Consider the following 18,403-nt stretch of genomic DNA (forward strand, 5'->3'; position numbering starts at 1 on the left):
CTTTACAATCACACTTTAGAATTACACTTTAGAATCACACTTTAGAATTACCCTTCACAATCACACTTTAGAATTACCCTTCACAATCACACTTTAGAATTACACTTTACAATCACACTTTAGAATCACCCATTATAACCTATAAGAATTACCCTTTAGATTTAACCTTTTCAATTACCCTTTTGAATTACCCTTTGCAGTCACACTTTAGAATTACATATTAGAATCACACTTCAGAATTACCCTTTACAATCACACTTTAGAATTACCCTTCAGAATCACACTTTAGTATTACCCTTCAGAATCACACTTTAGAATCACACTTCAGAATTACCCTTTACAATCACACTTTAGAATTACCCTTCAGAATCACACTTTAGAATTACCCTTCAGAATCACACTTTAGAATTACCCTTCAGAATCACACTTCAGAATTACCCTTTACAATCACACTTTAGAATAACGCTTTAGAATTACCCTTTTCAATCACACTTTAGAATTACCCTTTATAATCACACTTTAGAATCACACTTCAGAATTGCCCTTTACAATCACACTTTAGAATTACACTTTAGAATCACACTTTAGAATCACCCATAAGAAGCTATAAGAATTACCCTTCAGATTTAACCTTTTCAATTACCCTTTTGAATTACCCTTTACAATCACACTTTAGAATCACACTTCAGAATTACCCTTTAGAATCACACTTTAGAATCACACTTCAGAATTACCCTTTACAATCACACTTTAGAATCACCCATTAGAACCTATAAGAATTACCCTTTGGATTTAACCTTTTCAATTACCCTTTTGAATTACCCTTTACAATCACACTTTAGAATTACCCTTTAGAATCACACTTTAGAATTACCCTTTACAATCACACTTTAGAATTACCCTTCAGAATCACCCTTTAGAATCACACTTTACAATCACACTTTAGAATTACCCTTTAGAATCACACTTTACAATCACACTTGAGAATTACCCTTTACAATCACCCATCAGAATTACCCTTTGCAATCACACTTTAGAATTACCCTTTGCAATCACACTTTAGAATTACCCTTTACAATCATACTTTAGAATTACCCTTTACAATTACACTTTAAAATTACCCTTTACAATCACACTTTAGAATTACCCTTTACAATCACACTTTAGAATTACTCTTTACAATCACACTTAAGAATTACCCTTCACAATCACACTTTAGAATTACCCTTTACAATCACACTTTAGAATTGCCCTTTACAATCACACTTTAGAATCACACTTCAGAATTACCCTTTAGAATCACACTTTAGAATCACCCTTCAGAATCACACTTTAGAATCACACTTTCGAATTACCCTTCACAATCACACTTTAGAATCACACTTCAGAATTACCCTTTACAATCACACTTTAGAATTGCACTTTAGAATCACACTTTAGAATCACCCATGAGAACCTATAAGGATTACCCTATAGATTCAACCTTTTCAATTACCCTTTTGAATTACCCTTTACAATCACACTTTAGAATCACACTTCAGAATTACCCTTTAGAATCACACTTTAGAATCACACTTCAGAATTACCCTTTACAATCACACTTTAGAATTGCACTTTAGAATCACACTTTAGAATCACCCATTAGAACCTATAAGAATTACCCTTTGGATTTAACCTTTTCAATTACCCTTTTGTATTACCCTTTAGAATCACACTTTAGAATTACCCTTTAGAATCACACTTTAGAATTACCCTTTACAATCACACTTTAGAATTACCCTTCAGAATCACCCTTTAGAATCACACTTTACAATCACACTTTAGAATTACCCTTTAGAATCACCCTTTAGAATCACACTTTACAATCACACTTGAGAATTACCCTTTACAATCACCCATCAGAATTACCCTTTGCAATCACACTTTAGAATTACCCTTTACAATCACACTTTAGAATTACCCTTTACAATCACACTTTCGAATTACCTTTTAGAATTACCCTTTAGAATTACACTTTAGAATTACCCTTTACAATCACACTTTACAATCACACTTAAGAATTACCCTTTAGAATCACACTTTGGAATCACCCTTCAGAATCACACTTTAGAATTACCCTTTAGAATTACCCTTTAGAATCACACTTTAGAATTACCCTTTAGAATCACATTTTAGAATTACCCTTTAGAATCACACTTTAGAATCACATTTTCGAATTACCCTTCAGAATCACACTTTAGAATCACACTTCAAAATTACCCTTTACAATCACACTTTAGAATTACACTTGAGAATCACACTTTAGAATCACACTTCAGAATTACCCTTTACAATCACACTTTAGAATTACCCTTCAGAATCACACTTTAGAATTACCCTTCAGAATCACACTTTAGAATCACACTTTAGAATCACACTTTAGAATTACCCTTCAGAATCATCCTTTAGAATCACACTTTAGAATTACCCTTTAGAATCACACTTTAGAATTACCCTTTAGAATCACACTTCAGAATCACCCATTAGAACCGATAAGATTTACCCTTTTCAATTAACCTTTACAATCACACTTTAGAATTACACTTTAGAATCACACTTTACAATTACCCTTTAGAATCACCCTTCAGAATCACCCATTAGAACCTATAAGAATTACCCTTTAGATTTCATCTTTTCAATTACCCTTTTGAATTACCCTTTAGAATCACACTACAGAATTACCCTTCAGAATCACACTTTAGAATTACCCTTCAGACTCACACTTTAGAATTACCCTTCAGAATCACACTTCAGAATTACCCTTTACAATCACACTTTAGAATTACACTTTAGAATTACCCTTTACAATCACACTTTAGAATCACACTTCAGATTACCCTTTAAAAATCACACTTTAGAATCACACTTCAGAATTACCCTTTACGATCACACTTTAGAATTACACTTTAGAATCACCCATTAGAACCTATAAGAATTACCCTTCAGATTTAACCTTTTCAATTACCGTTTTGAATTACCCTTTACAATCACACTTTAGAATTACACTTTAGAATCACACTTTGCAATTACCCTTTATAATCACACTTTAGAATCACCCTTCAGAATCACCCATTAGAACCGAGAAGAATTACCCTTTAGATTTAATCTTTTCAATTACCCTTTTGAATTACCCTTTACAATCACACTTTAGAATTACCCTTTACAATCACACTTTAGAATTACACTTTAGAATCACACTATAGAATTACCCTTTACAATCACACTTTAGAATTACACTTTGGAATTACCCTTTACAATCACACTTTCGAATTACCCTTCAGAATCACACTTTCGAATTACCCTTCACAATCACACTTTAGAACTAGAACGGGCACTCGGTAGAGCGCATACCTTCGCCGCAGCTATGGTAAAAATACGATTTTGACCTTTTCGTGACCTTGACCTTGACCTTTGACCCGATTGCTCCCAAAATCTAATCAAATGTGTCCCGTATAATAACCAATCATCCCACCAAATTTCATGCAATTCGGTTGAATACTTTTTGAGTTATGCGAATAACATACACACACACACACAGACATACAAATAAATACACAGCGATCAAAACATAACCTTCCGCTTTTGCGAAGGTAATTACCCTTTACAATCACACTTTAGAATTACCCTTTACAATCACACTTTAGAATTACCCTTTACAATTACACTTTAAAATTACCCTTTACAATCACACTTCAGAATTACCCTTTGCAATCACACTTTAGAATTACCCTTTACAATCACACTTTAGAATTACCCTTTACAATCACACTTTAGAATTACTCTTTACAATCACACTTAAGAATTACCCTTCACAATCACACTTTAGAATTACCCTTTACAATCACACTTTACAATCACACTTTAGAATTGCCCTTTACAATCACACTTTACAATCACACTTTAGAATCACACTTCAGAATTACCCTTTAGAATCACACTTTAGAATCACCCTTCAGAATCACATTTTAGAATCACACTTTAGAATCACACTTTCGAATTACCCTTCAGAATCACACTTTAGAATCACACTTCAGAATTACCCTTTACAATCACACTTTAGAATTGCACTTTAGAATCACACTTTAGAATCACTTTAGAATCACCCATTATAACCTATAAGAATTACCCTTTAGATTTAACCTTTTCAATTACCCTTTTGAATTACCCTTTACAATCACACTTTAGAATCACACTTCAGAATTACCCTTTACAATCACACTTTAGAATTGCACTTTAGAATCACACTTTAGAATCACCCATTAGAACCTATAATAATTACACTTTGGATTTAACCTTTTCAATTACCCTTTTGAATTACCCTTTACAATCACACTTTAGAATTACCCTTTAGAATCACACTTTAGAATTACCCTTTACAATCACACTTTAGAATTACCCTTCAGAATCACCCTTTAGAATCACACTTGAGAATTACTCTTTACAATCACCCATCAGAATTACCCTTTGCAATCACACTTTAGAATTACCCTTTACAATCACACTTTAGAATTACCCTTTACAATCACACTTTAGAATTACCCTTTACAATTACACTTTAAAATTACCCTTTACAATCACACTTTAGAATTACCCTTTACCATCACACTTTAGAATTACTCTTTACAATCACACTTAAGAATTACCCTTCACAATCACACTTTAGAATTACCCTTTACAATCACACGTTACAATCACACTTTAGAATTGCCCTTTACAATCACACTTTAGAATCACACTTCAGAATTACCCTTTATAATCACACTTTAGAATCACCCTTCAGAATCACATTTTAGAATCACACTTTAGAATCACACTTTCGAATTACCCTTCAGAATCACACTTTAGAATCACACTTCAGAATTACCCGTTACAATCACACTTTAGAATTGCACTTTAGAATCACACTTTAGAATCACCCATTAGAACCTATAAGAATTACCCTATAGATTTAACCTTTTCAATTACCCTTTTGAATTACCCTTTACAATCACACTTTAGAATCACACTTCAGAATTACCCTTTAGAATCACACTGCAGAATCACACTGCAGAATTACCCTTTACAATCACACTTTAGAATTGCACTTTAGAATCACACTTTAGAATCACCCATTAGAACCTATAAGAATTACCCTTTGGATTTAACCTTTTCAATTACCCTTTTGAATTACCCTTTACAATCACACTTTAGAATTACCCTTCTGAATCACCCTTTAGAATCACACTTTACAATCACACTTGAGAATTACCCTTTACAATCACCCTTCGGAATTACCCTTTGCAATCACACTTTAGAATTACCCTTTACAATCACACTTTAGAATTACCCTTTACAATCACACTTTAGAATCACACTTTCGAATTACCTTTTAGAATTACACTTTACAATCACACTTTAGAATCACACTTTAGAATTACCCTTCACAATCACACTTTGGAATCACCCTTCAGATTCACACTTCAGAATCACACTTTAGAATCACACTTTAGAATTACCCTTTAGAATTACCCTTTAGAATCACACTTTAGAATTACCCTTTAGAATCACACTTTAGAATCACATTTTAGAATTACCCTTTAGAATCACATTTTCGAATTACCCTTCAGAATCACACTTTAGAATCACACTTCAGAATTACCCTTTACAATCACACTTTAGAATTACACTTTAGAACCTATAAGAATTACCCTTTAGATTTAACCTTTTGAATTACCCTTTACAATCACACTTTTGAATTACACTTTAGAATCACACTTTAGAATCACAATTCAGAATTACCCTTTACAATCACACTTTAGAATTACCCTTCAGAATCACACTTTAGAATCACACTTTAGAATTACCCTTCAGAATCACACTTTAGAATCACACTTTAGAATTACCCTTCAGAATCACCCTTCAGAATCACACTGTAGAATCACACTTTAGAATTACCCTTTAGAATCACACTTTAGAATCACACTTTAGAATTACCCGTTCGAATCACACTTTCGAATTACCCTTCAGAATCACACTTCAGAATTACCCTTTGCAATCACACTTTAGAATCACACTTTAGAGTCACCCATTAGAACCTATAAGAATTACCCTTTAGATTTGAATGAATGAATGATCGTTTTAAGGCCATTTTCCCCGCTAGAGCGGGGGTTAGCCTTGCGGGCCCCATGACAATCATGGTTCCCTGTTTTAGGCAATGTTTTTATGGCCGGATGCCCTTCCTGACGCCAACCCTTGGTCGCCTCCTACGATGCGCAGGGATACGGTGTACCTATTCTAAACTGGGGTACACACCGGGATCATTCATCCCAACAAGCTGGTACTCAAATTTGCCGACCTCGGAAGGATGACAGGCTGAGTCAACCCCCCTGGCGTTAATTCAGCGATCGACCGGGATTCGAACCCAGGATCCTCGGATCTTAAGCCGGCACCCTAACCGCTAAGCCAACATTAACACAAATTTAGATTTAACCTTTTCAATTGACCTTTTGAATTCCCCTTTGCAATCACACTTTAGAATTACAGTTTACAATCACACTTCAGAATTACCCTTTACAATCACACTTTAGAATTACCCTTCAGAATCACACTTTAGAATTACACTTCAGAATCACACTTTAGAATCACACTTCAGAATTACCCTTTACAATCACACTTCAGAATTACCCTTTAGAATTACCCTTCAGAATCACACTTCAGAATCACACTTCAGAATTACCCTTTACAATCACACTTTAGAATTACACTTTAGAATCACACTTTACAATCACACTTTAGAATTACCCTTCAGAATCACACTTCAGAATCACACTTCAGAATTACCCTTTACAATCACACTTTAGAATTACACTTTAGAATCACACTTTACAATCACACTTTAGAATCACACTTTAGAATTACCCTTCAGAATCATCCTTTAGAATCACACTTTAGAATTACCCTTTAGAATCACACTTTAGAATCACCCATAAGAACCAAAAAGAATTACCCTTTAGATTTAACCTTTTCAATTACCCTTTTGAATTACCCTTTACAATCACACTTAAAATTACACTTTAGAATTACACTTTAGAATCACACTTTACAATTACCCTTTAGAATCACACTTTAGAATCACCCTTCAGAATCACCCATTAGAACCTATAAGAATTACCCTTTAGATGGAATCTTTTCAATTACCCTTTTGAATTACCCTTTGCAATCACACTTTAGAATTACCCTTTAGAATCACGCTTCAGAATTACCCTTTACAATCACACTTTAGAATTACCCTTCAGAATCACACTTTAGAATTACCCTTCAGAATCACACTTTAGAATTACCCTTCAGAATCACACTTTAGAATCACACTTTAGAATCACACTTTAGAATTACCCTTCAGAATCATCCTTTAGAATCACACTTTAGAATTACCCTTTAGAATCACACTTTAGAATCACACTTTAGAATTACCCTTTAGAATCACACTTCAGAATCACCCATTAGAACCGATAAGATTTACCCTTTTCAATTAACCTTTACAATCACACTTTAGAATTACACTTTAGAATCACACTTTACAATTACCCTTTAGAATCACCCTTCAGAATCACCCATTAGAACCTATAAGAATTACCCTTTAGATTTCATCTTTTCAATTACCCTTTTGAATTACGCTTTAGAATCACACTTCAGAATTACCCTTCAGAATCACACTTTAGAATTACCCTTCAGACTCACACTTTAGAATTACCCTTCAGAATCACACTTCAGAATTACCCTTTACAATCACACTTTAGAATTACACTTTAGAATTACCCTTTACAATCACACTTTAGAATCACACTTCAGAATTACCCTTTAAAAATCACACTTTAGAATCACACTTCAGAATTACCCTTTACGATCACACTTTAGAATTACACTTTAGAATCACCCATTAGAACCTATAAGAATTACCCTTCAGATTTAACCTTTTCAATTACCGTTTTGAATTACCCTTTACAATCACACTTTAGAATTACACTTTAGAATCACACTTTGCAATTACCCTTTATAATCACACTTTAGAATCACCCTTCAGAATCACCCATTAGAACCGAGAAGAATTACCCTTTAGATTTAATCTTTTCAATTACCCTTTTGAATTACCCTTTACAATCACACTTTAGAATTACACTTTAGAATTACCCTTTACAATCACATTTTAGAATTACACTTTAGAATCACACTTTAGAATCACACTATAGAATTACCCTTTACAATCATTTTAGAATTACCCTTTACAATCACACTTTAGAATCACACTTTGGAATTACCCTTTACAATCACACTTTCGAATTACCCTTCAGAATCACACTTTCGAATTACCCTTCACAATCACACTTTAGAATTACCCTTTACAATCACACTTTAGAATTACCCTTTACAATCACACTTTAGAATTACCCTTTACAATTACACTTTAAAATTACCTTTTACAATCACACTTCAGAATTACCCTTTGCAATCACACTTTAGAATTACCCTTTACAATCACACTTTAGAATTACCCTTTACAATCACACTTTAGAATTACTCTTTACAATCACACTTAAGAATTACCCTTCACAATCACACTTTAGAATTACCCTTTACAATCACACTTTACAATCACACTTTAGAATTGCCCTTTACAATCACACTTTAGAATCACACTTCAGAATTACCCTTTAGAATCACACTTTAGAATCACCCTTCAGAATCACATTTTAGAATCACACTTTAGAATCACACTTTCGAATTACCCTTCAGAATCACACTTTAGAATCACACTTCAGAATTACCCTTTACAATCACACTTTAGAATTGCACTTTAAAATCACACTTTAGAATCACTTTAGAATCACCCATTAGAACCTATAAGAATTACCCTTTAGATTTAACCTTTTCAATTACCCTTTTGAATTACCCCTTACAATCACACTTTAGAATCACACTTCAGAATTACCCTTTAGAATCACACTTTAGAATCACACTTCAGAATTACCCTTTACAATCACACTTTAGAATTGCACTTTAGAATCACACTTTAGAATCACCCATTAGAACCTATAATAATTACACTTTGGATTTAACCTTTTCAATTACCCTTTTGAATTACCCTTTACAATCACACTTTAGAATTACCCTTTAGAATCACACTTTAGAATTACCCTTTACAATCACACTTTAGAATTACCCTTCAGAATCACCCTTTAGAATCACACTTGAGAATTACTTTTTACAATCACCCATCAGAATTACCCTTTGCAATCACACTTTAGAATTACCCTTTACAATCACACTTTAGAATTACCCTTTACAATCACACTTTAGAATTACCCTTTACAATTACACTTTAAAATTACCCTTTACAATCACACTTTAGAATTACCCTTTACAATCACACTTTAGAATTACTCTTTACAATCACACTTAAGAATTACCCTTCACAATCACACTTTAGAATTACCCTCTACAATCACACTTTACAATCACACTTTAGAATTGCCCTTTACAATCACACTTTAGAATCACACTTCAGAATTACCCTTTAGAATCACACTTTAGAATCACCCTTCAGAATCACATTTTAGAATCACACTTTCGAATTACCCTTCAGAATCACACTTTAGAATCACACTTCAGAATTACCCTTTACAATCACACTTTAGAATTGCACTTTAGAATCACACTTTAGAATCACCCATTAGAACCTATAAGAATTACCCTATAGATTTAACCTTTTCAATTACCCTTTTGAATTACCCTTTACAATCACACTTTAGAATCACACTTCAGAATTACCCTTTAGAATCACACTTTAGAATCACACTGCAGAATTACCCTTTACAATCACACTTTAGAATTGCACTTTAGAATCACACTTTAGAATCACCCATTAGAACCTATAAGAATTACCCTTTGGATTTAACCTTTTCAATTACCCTTTTGAATTACCCTTTACAATCACACTTTAGAATTACCCTTCTGAATCACCCTTTAGAATCACACTTTACAATCACACTTGAGAATTACCCTTTACAATCACCCTTCGGAATTACCCTTTGCAATCACACTTTAGAATTACCCTTTACAATCACACTTTAGAATCACACTTTCGAATTACCTTTTAGAATTACCCTTTAGAATTACACTTTAGAATTACCCTTTACAATCACACTTTACAATCACACTTTAGAATTACCCTTCAGAATCACACTTTGGAATCACCCTTCAGATTCACACTTCAGAATCACACTTTAGAATCACACTTTAGAATTACCCTTTAGAATTACCCTTTAGAATCACACTTTAGAATTACCCTTTAGAATCACACTTTAGAATTACCCTTTAGAATCACACTTTAGAATCACATTTTAGAATTACCCTTTAGAATCACATTTTAGAATTACCCTTCAGAATCACACTTTAGAATCACACTTTAGAATTACCCTTTACAATCACACTTTAGAATTACACTTTAGAACCTATAATAATTACCCTTTAGATTTAACCTTTTGAATTACCCTTTACAATCACACTTTTGAATTACACTTTAGAATCACACTTTAGAATCACAATTCAGAATTACCCTTTACAATCACACTTTAGAATTACCCTTCAGAATCACACTTTAGAATCACACTTTAGAATTACCCTTCAGAATCACACTTTAGAATCACACTTTAGAATTACCCTTCAGAATCACCCTTCTGAATGACACTTTAGAATCACACTTTAGAATTACCCTTTAGAATCACACTTTAGAATCACACTTTAGAATTACCCGTTAGAATCACACTTTCGAATTACCCTTCAGAATCACACTTCAGAATTACCCTTTGCAATCACACTTTAGAATCACACTTTAGAGTCACCCATTAGAACCTATAAGAATTACCCTTTAGATTTGAATGAATGAATGATCGTTTTAAGGCCATTTTCCCCGCTAGAGCGGGGGTTAGACTTGCAGGCCCCATGACAATCATGGTTCCCTGTTTTAGGCAATGTTTTTATGGCCGGATGCCCTTCCTGACGCCAACCCTTGGTCGCCTCCTACGATGCGCAGGGATACGGTGTACCTATTCTAAACTGGGGTACACACCGGGATCATTCATCCCAACAAGCTGGTACTCAAATTTGCCGACCTCGGAAGGATGGCAGGCTGAGTCAACCCCCCTGGCGTTAATTCAGCGATCGACCGGGATTCGAACCCAGGATCCTCGGATCTTAAGCCGGCACCCTAACCGCTAAGCCAACATTAACACAAATTTAGATTTAACCTTTTCAATTGACCTTTTGAATTCCCCTTTGCAATCACACTTTAGAATTACCCTTTACAATCACACTTTAGAATTACCCTTTACAATCACACTTTAGAATTACCCTTTACAATTACACTTTAAAATTACCCTTTACAATCACACTTTAGAATTACCCTTTACAATCACACTTTAGAATTACTCTTTACAATCACACTTAAGAATTACCCTTCACAATCACACTTTAGAATTACCCTTTACAATCACACTTTACAATCACACTTTAGAATTGCCCTTTACAATCACACTTTAGAATCACACTTCAGAATCACACTTCAGAATTACCCTTTACAATCACACTTTAGAATTACACGTTAGAATCACACTTTACAATCACACTTTAGAATTACCCTTCAGAATCATCCTTTAGAATCACACTTTAGAATTACCCTTTAGAATCACACTTTAGAATCACCCATAAGAACCAAAAAGAATTACCCTTTAGATTTAACCTTTTCAATTACCCTTTTGAATTACCCTTTACAATCACACTTAAAATTACACTTTAGAATTACAGTTTAGAATCACACTTTACAATTACCCTTTAGAATCACACTTTAGAATCACCCTTCAGAATCACCCATTAGAACCTATAAGAATTACCCTTTAGATGGAATCTTTTCAATTACCCTTTTTAATTACCCTTTGCAATCACACTTTAGAATTACCCTTTAGAATCACGCTTCAGAATTACCCTTTACAATCACACTTTAGAATTACACTTCAGAATCACACTGTAGAATTACCCTTTACAATCACACTTTAGAATTACACTTTAGAATTACACTTTAGAATTACCCTTCAGAATCACACTTTAGAATTACCCTTCAGAATCACACTTTAGAATCACACTTTAGAATCACACTTCCGAATCACCCTTCAGAATCACAGTTTGGAATCACACTTCAGAATCATCCTTCAGAATGACACTTTATAATCACACTTTGTAATCACACTTTATAATCACACTTTAAAATCATCCTTTAGAATCATCCTTTAGAATCACACTTTAGAATCACACTTTAGAACCACACTTTAGAATCACACTTAAGAATCACCCTTCAGAATCACCCTTTCGAACCCATAAAAATTACACTTTTGATTTCACCTTTTTCAATTACCCTTTAGAATTACACTTTGGAATTACCCTTCAGAATCACACTTTAGAATCACCCTTCAGAATCACACTTTAGAATTACCCTTTAGAATCGCACTTTAGAATTACCCTTCAGAATCATACTTTGGAATCACACTTTGGAATCACCCTTCAGAATCACCCATTAGAACCTACAAGAATTACCCTTTAGATTTAACCTTTTCAATTACCCTTTAGAAGTACCCTTCAGAATCACACTTTAGAATCACACTTTAGAATTACCCTTTAAATATCACACTTTAGAATTACCCTTTAAAATCACACTTTAGAATCACACTTTAGAATTACCCTTTAGAATCACACTTTGGAATCACCCTTCAGAATCACACTTTAGAATCACACTTCAGAATTACCCTTAAGAATTACCATTTAGAATCACCCTTAAGAATTACCCTTTAGAATCACACTTTGAAATCACCCTTCAGAATCACACTTTAGAATCACCCTTCAGAATCACCCTTTAGAATTACCCTTTAGAATCACACTTTAGAATTACCCTGTAGAATTACCCTTTAGAATCACACTTTAGAATTACCCTTTAGAATTTCCCTTTAGAATCACACTTCAGAATCACAGTTTGGAATCACACTTCAGAATCATCCTTCAGAATCACACTTTATAATCACACTTTATAATCACACTTTAGAATCACACTTTAGAATCATCCTTTAGAATCATCCTTTAGAACCACACTTTAGAATCACCCTTCAGAATCACCCTTTCGAACCCATAAAAATTACACTTTTGATTTAACATTTTTCAATTACCCTTTGGAATCGCACTTTGGAATTACCCTTCAGAATCACACTTTAGAATCACACTTAAGAATCATCCTTTGGAATCACACCTTATAATCACACTTTAGAATCACACTTTGGAATCACACTTTGGAATCACACTTTAGAATCACACTTGAGAATCACCCTTCAGAATCACCCTTCGGAATCACACTTTAGAATCACCCTTCAGAATCACACTTTAGAATCACCCATTAGAACCTATAAGAATTACCCTTTGGATTTAACCTTTTCAATTACCCTTTTGAATTACCCTTTACAATCACACTTTAGAATTACCCTTCAGAATCACCCTTTAGAATCACACTTTACAATCACACTTGAGAATTACCCTTTACAATCACCCTTCGGAATTACCCTTTTCAATTACCCTTTTGAATTACCCTTTACAATCACACTTAAAATTACACTTTAGAATTACACTTTAGAATCACACTTTCCAATTACCCTTTAGAATCACCCTTCAGAATCACCCATTAGAACCTATAAGAATTACCCTATAGATGGAATCTTTTCAATTACCCTTTTGAATTACCCTTTGCAATCACACTTTAGAATTACCCTTTAGAATCACGCTTCAGAATTACCCTTTACAATCACACTTTAGAATTACACTTCAGAATCACACTGTAGAATTACCCTTTACAATCACACTTTAGAATTACACTTTAGAATTACACTTTAGAATTACCCTTCAGAATCACACTTTAGAATTACCCTTCACAATCACACTTTAGAATTACCCTTTACAATCACACTTTAGAATTACCCATTACAATCACCCTTTACAATCACACTTTAGAATTACACTTTAGAATTACCCTTTACAATCACACTTTAGAATTACCCTTTACAATCACACTTTAGAATTACCCTTTACAATCACACTTTAGAATTACACTTTAGAATCACACTGTAGAATTACCCTTTACAATCACACTTTAGAATTACACTTTAGAATTACCCTTCAGAATCACACTTTAGAATTACCCTTCAGAATCACACTTTAGAATTACCCTTTACAATCACACTTTAGAATTACCCTTTACAATCACAGTTTAGAATTACACTTTAGAATTACCCTTCAGAATCACACTTCAGAATTACCCTTTGCAATCACACTTTAGAATTACGCTTTACAATCACACTTTAGAATTACCCTTTACAATCACACTTTAGAATTACCCTTTACAATCACACTTTAGAATTACCCTTTACAATCACACTTTAGAATTACCCTTTACAATCACACTTTAGAATTACCCTTTACAATCACACTTTAGAATTACCCTTTACAATCACACTTTAGAATTACCCTTTACAATCACACTTTAGAATTACCCTTTACAATCACACTTTAGAATTACCCTTCAGAATCACACTTTAGAATTACACTTTGGAATCACACTTTAGAATCACACTTTAGAATTACCCTTCAGAATCATCCTTTAGAATCACACTTTAGAATTACCCTTTAGAATCACACTTTAGAATCACCCTTTACAATCACACTTTAGAATTACCCTTTACAATCACACTTTAGAATTACCATTTGGAATTACACTTTAGAATTACCCTTTACAATCACACTTTAGAATCACACTGTAGAATTACCCTTTCGAATTACACTTTAGAATTACCCTTTAGAATCACCCTTTAGTATTACCTTTTAGGATTACCCTTCAGAATCACACTTTAGAATCACACTTTAGAATCACACTTGAGAATTACCTTTTAGATTCACACTTCAGAATCACACTTTGCAATCACCCATTAGAACCGATGAGAATTACACTTTAGATTTAACGTTTTCAATTACCCTTTAGAAGTACCCTTCAGAATCACACTTTAGAATCACCCTTTACAATCACTTTAGAATTACCCTTCAGAATCACCCTTCAGAATCACACTTTAGAATTACCCTTTAGAATCGCACTTTAGAATTACCCTTCAGAATCATACTTTAGAATCACACTTTGGAATCACCCTTCAGAATCACCCATTAGAATCTACAAGAATTACCCTTTAGATTTAACCTTTTCAATTACCCTTTAGAAGTACCCTTCAGAATCACACTTTAGAATCACACTTTAAGAATCACACTTTAGAATTACCCTTGAGAATCACACTTCAGAATTACCCTTCAGAATTACACTTTGGAATCACACTTTAGAATTACCCTTTAAAATCACACTTTAGAATCACACTTTAGAATTACCCTTCAGAATCACACTTTAGAATTACCCTTTAGAATCACACTTTAGAATTACCCTGTAGAATTTCCCTTTAGAATCACACTTTAGAATCGCACTTCCGAATCACCCTTCAGAATCACAGTTTGGATTCACACTTCAGAATCATCCTTCAGAATCACACTTTATAATCACACTTTGTAATCACACTTTAGAATCATCCTTTAGAATCATCCTTTAGAATCACACTTTAGAATCACACTTTAGAACCACACTTTAGAATCACACTTTAGAATCACCCTTCAGAATCACTCTTTCGAACCCATAAAAATTACACTTTTGATTTAACCTTTTTCAATTACACTTTAGAATCACACTTTGGAATTACCCTTCAGAATCACACTTTAGAATCACTTTAGAATTACCCTTCAGAATCACACTTTAGAATTACCCTTTAGAATCGCACTTTAGAATTACCCTTCAGAATCATACTTTGGAATCACACTTTGGAATCACCCTTCAGAATCACCCATTAGAACCTACAAGAATTACCCTTTAGATTTAACCTTTTCAATTACCCTTTAGAAGTACCCTTCAGAATCACACTTTAGAATCACACTTTCGAATTACCCTTTAAATATCACACTTTAGAATTACCCTTTAAAATCACACTTTAGAATCACACTTTAGAATTACCCTTTAGAATCAAACTTTAGAATTACCCTTCAGAATCACACTTCAGAATACCCTTTAGAATCACCCTTTAGAATTACCTTTTAGAATTACCCTTAAGAGTTACCTTTTAGAATCACCCTTTAGAATCACACTTTGGAATCACCCTTCAGAATCACACTTCAGAATCACCCTTCAGAATCACCCTTTAGAATTACCCTTTAGAATCACACTTTAGAATTACCCTGTAGAATTACCCTTTAGAATCACACTTTAGAATTACCCTTTAGAATTTCCCTTAAGAATCACACTTCAGAATCACAGTTTGGAATCACACTTCAGAATCATCCTTCAGAATCACACTTTATAATCACACTTTATAATCACACTTTATAATCACACTTTAGAATCATCCTTTAGAACCACACTTTAGAATCACACTTTAGAATCACCCTTCAGAATCACCCTTTCGAACCCATAAAAATTACACTTTTGATTTAACCTTTTTCAATTACCCTTTGGAATCGCACTTTGGAATCACACTTTATAATCACACTTTAGAATCACACTTTGGAATCACACTTTGGAATCACACTTTAGAATCACACTTTAGAATCATCCTTTAGAATCACCCTTTCGAACCCATAAGAATTACCCTTTTGATTTAACCTTTTTCAATTACCCTTTAGAATCACACTTTAGTATTACCCTTCAGAATCACACTTTAGAATTACACTTTAGAATCACACTTAAGAATCATCCTTTGGAATCACACTTTAGAATCACACTTTAGAATTACCCTTTCCAATCACACTTTAGAATTACCCTTTACAATCACACTTTAGAATTACCCTTTACAATCACTTTAGAATCACCCTTCAGAATCACACTTTAGAATTACCCTTTAGAATCGCACTTTAGAATTACCCTTCAGAATCATACTTTGGAATCACCCTTCAGAATCACCCATTAGAACCTACAAGAATTACCCTTTAGATGTAACCTTTTGAATTACCCTTTAGAAGTACCCTTCAGAATCACACTTTAGAATCACACTTGAAGAATCACACTTTAGAATTACCCTTGAGAATCACACTTCAGAATTACCCTTCAGAATTACCCTTCAGAATTACACTTTGGAATCACACTTTAGAATTACCCTTTAAAATCACACTTTAGAATCACACTTTAGAATTACCCTTCAGAATCACACTTTAGAATTACCCTTTAGAATCACACTTTAGAATTACCCTTTAGAATTTCCCTTTAGAATCACACTTTAGAATCACACTTCCGAATCACCCTTCAGAATCACAGTTTGGAATCACACTTCAGAATCATCCTTCAGAATCACACTTTATAATCACACTTTATCATCACACTTTATAATCACACTTTAGAATCATCCTTTAGAATCATCCTTTAGAATCACACTTTAGAACCACACTTTAGAATCACACTTTAGAATCACCCTTCAGAATCACCCTTTCGAACCCATAAAAATTACACTTTTGATTTAACCTTTTTCAATTACCCTTTAGAATCACACTTTGGAATTACCCTTCAGAATCACACTTTAGAATCACTTTAGAATTACCCTTCAGAATCACACTTTAGAATTACTCTTTAGAATCGCACTTTAGAATTACCCTTCAGAATCATACTTTGGAATCACACTTTGGAATCACCCTTCAGAATCACCCATTAGAACCTACAAGAATTACCCTTTAGATTTAACCTTTTCAATTACCCTTTAGAAGTACCCTTCAGAATCACACTTTAGAATTACCCTTTAAGAATCACACTTTAGAATCACCCTTTAGAATCACACTTCAGAATTACCCTTCAGAATTACCCTTCAGAATTACACTTTGGAATCACACTTTAGAATTACCCTTTAAAATCACACTTTAGAATCACACTTTAGAATTACCCTTCAGAATTACCCTTCAGAATCACACTTTAGAATCACACTTTAGAATTACCCTTTAAATATCACACTTTAGAATTACCCTTTAAAATCACACTTTAGAATCACACTTTAGAATTACCCTTTAGAATCAAACTTTGGAATTACCCTTCAGAATCACACTTCAGAATACCCTTTAGAATCACCCGTTAGAATTACCTTTTAGAATTACCCTTAAGAATCACACTTTAGAATCACACTTCAGAATTACCCTTAAGAATTACCATTTAGAATCACCCTTAAGAATTACCCTTTAG

The 18,403-nt window shown here is 33.5% G+C and overlaps 1 protein-coding gene across 1 annotated transcript in view; it reads right to left on the reverse strand.

Moving 5' to 3' along the window:
- The window catches only part of LOC137438517 (uncharacterized), a 170,326-nt gene that overhangs the window by 11,414 nt on the left and 140,509 nt on the right, over positions 1 to 18,403 (reverse strand). The gene's annotated exons all lie outside the window — the stretch shown is intronic.

This window comes from Myxine glutinosa, chromosome 13, assembly GCF_964187855.1.
Source record: "Myxine glutinosa chromosome 13, kmMyxGlut1.1, whole genome shotgun sequence".
Lineage (NCBI taxonomy): Eukaryota > Metazoa > Chordata > Myxini > Myxiniformes > Myxinidae > Myxine > Myxine glutinosa.